Consider the following 3,032-nt stretch of genomic DNA (forward strand, 5'->3'; position numbering starts at 1 on the left):
TCATTCGTTACAATTTTTCTACAAATTGGAGACTGTGTCAATTACTTCATGCAACTGCCCTGTTTGGGCGATTTTGTTACATAAAGTATGAACTCTTAACGGAAGTCTTGCGTTAATAACACGGATCATATGTTGTAAATATTGTCAAGAAAGGCAACGATAAAATACAAATGATTTGGCAAAACAAAGCTATCGGGCATATTTTGGAAAAAGAGCCTGGACAACAAGATAAACGTTGGACCCCACACAACGTTTGTAAAACTTCACTGGAATCATTTCGATACTGGAGTCATGGAGGACGAAAAGTGCTTCCATTTGGAATACCAATGACATGGACAGGGGCAAAAAACCACCTCGATGGTTGCTACTTTTGTACTGTGAATGTAAAAGATATCAATCGATACAAAAAGCGCTCTTGTGTTTGCCCAAACGTATAATCTGCTATCCTATCAAACTTGCATAGTGAAAATTCGCCAGTTCTATTATTTACTTCCTTATCAGGCGAACACCGTGATGATGCCGAAATGTTAGACAGTCAGAGTAAAAGCAATAGTGAATGACAATTCCAAGAATACAGTCCTACACTGCAAGGCTTTTCTTAGGGCGAGCTAAGGGACTTGATTCGAGATTTAAATGTATCTAAGAAATCAGCTGAGCTCCTTGAGTCAAGAATGAAAGAAAAACATTATTTTCAGCCTAGCGTATCAATAACATCCTGTCAAGCTAGAGAGTGCGACATTCTTCCATATTTTAACGAGACGAATGAAATCTTATATTGTAGTTATATTTCTGGGGTTTTAAATTTATGGGTCTTCCAGTATACCAACCAAAACACTGGTGATTTTTCCTAGATAGCTCAAAAAAGTTTTCAATATATATTACTGCATAAAGGAAATAAATTAGCTTCGATTCTGATAGCTCATTCAACTACTCTTAAGGAAGAATATCAAAATTTTAAACTTGTTTCAGACACACTTTCATTTCATTAATATCAGTGATCAGTGCGTCTAGATTTAAATATGCTGAATTTTTATTGGGTCAGCAAAGTGGATACACTAAATTTCTCAGTTTTCTTTGTCTGTGGGACAGTCGTGCGAAAAATGAACATTGGAGCAGGAAAGACTGGTGACTGAGAATGAACCTGACTACAGGAAAATATAACATTGTTTATCAACAGCCAGTCAGTCAGGAAAAAAATCATATTGTATTTGGGTTTATAAAATAGTTTATTAAAGCTTTAGATAGGAATGGTGATTGTTTCAAATATAGTTGCCAATCATTTCCTGGTCTCAGTATAGAAAAGTTATAAGCACAAATTTTTGATGGACTGCAAATTCGTACTCCTATAAACAATGATTTCACGAACAACATTACTCAAGCTGAAATGGAAGAATGTACAACCTTTGTATCGGGTGTCAAAAAGCTTTTGGGGAATCACAAAGCGAAGAATATTTCGAAATAGTAGACAAAATAATCCAGAATTTTCAAAAACTAGAAGCTGATATGAGTGTCAAATGGGATTTTTTACACAGTCATTTAGATAAATTTGCTGACAGCTTGGACGATTGGAAAGAAGAACAAGGGGGACGGCTCCACCAGGACATCAAGATGATGAAGGAACGATATCAAGGCCGTTGGGATCACCATATGGTGGCAGACTGCTGCTGGAACTTGCAGAGAGACTATCCAGATCAAAAACACCGAAGAAAATACCACACAAAAAGGTTTTTCTTAATTCTTATTGATATGTTTTTGTTGTTATTATTATTATTATTTTCGATTATTTCCATTTAAAGAGAGCGTTTGAACTATTAACTTCTCTATGGCGTTAGTGTCTTCTTTTCTATTATTTGTGAGGATTGCAAGGTCATCTGCAAAAGCTAAACACTTCACATTGAATTTATTATCTTTTCTAAAGGCCAATTTGGATTCCTTTGACTTCTTTTTCCCATGTCCTGATATTTTTTTCAAGAATGATATTAAAGAGTAATGGTGAAAGTCCGTCACCCTGTCGCACTCCAGTTTGGATTTCAAATGGTTCAGATATATCCCCCATAAATTTAACCTTGGAGACTGTGTCAGTTAATGCTTGCCGAATGATTGCTCTTGTCTTTCTGTCAATGCTGAATTCTTCCAGCGTCTTGCAGAGCGCTACTCTGTCTATTGAGTCGTAGGCCTTTTTAAAATCTACAAAAGTAACCACTGTGTTTCGGGTGTTTCTCATCTGGAGAATCATTTTCAGATTCCAGATCTGCTCTATGCATGATCGTCCCTTGCGAAAACCAGCCTGGTACTCTCCTATTTGTGGGTCAGCTTGTTCTTTAATCTATTCATGAGAACTTTTGATAGGATTTTATATGTGACCGGCACGAGTAAGATACCCCTGTAATTATTTGGTTCAGTTTTGTCCCCTTTTTTGTGGAGTGGATGGAAGCGTGCATTTCCATTCAGAAGGGATCTGTTCTGTTTCCCAAATGTTTAATATGATTTTGTGGATTTTTTCCTGTTAATCTTTCATCATTTAGTTTCCATAGCTCTGCAATAATTCCATCTTCTCCTGGGGCTCTATTGTTTTTCAGTGTCTTGATAATTTCTACTATTTCGTTGATGGTTGGCGGTTTAGCGTCGGGATTTGGTGTTATGATTAATTTTATTATTCTTTGTATCAGCACAATATTTGTTTGAAATCATGAGCCCCTTCGCTACGACACCATCTTTTGCGCTCAGTACAGCCTCTTCCTTCTTGACAATGAGAGCAGGACTCTATCTCTTGCTGTATTATTTGTAATGACTCTTCGTACACTTCGAAAAATACAAATAGAGTAAATCTTCTGTTTACTTTGTTGGTCGCTAGTCATTTCTTCTCCTTTCCAGCTTTCCTATGACGACAGTTGCCGCACCAGTCGGTGGCCTACCTCTGCTTATCTTTGTGTACGAAGTCGGTACCCCTGTGTTTCTGTGAGTGTCTCTTATAAGACAGTTCTGGAAAGTTGTAGGAACATGACACAAATTTCATCCACTGTCAATCGGTG

This window comes from Schistocerca americana, chromosome 9 (genome assembly GCF_021461395.2).
Source record: "Schistocerca americana isolate TAMUIC-IGC-003095 chromosome 9, iqSchAmer2.1, whole genome shotgun sequence".
Taxonomy (NCBI): Eukaryota; Metazoa; Arthropoda; class Insecta; order Orthoptera; family Acrididae; genus Schistocerca; species Schistocerca americana.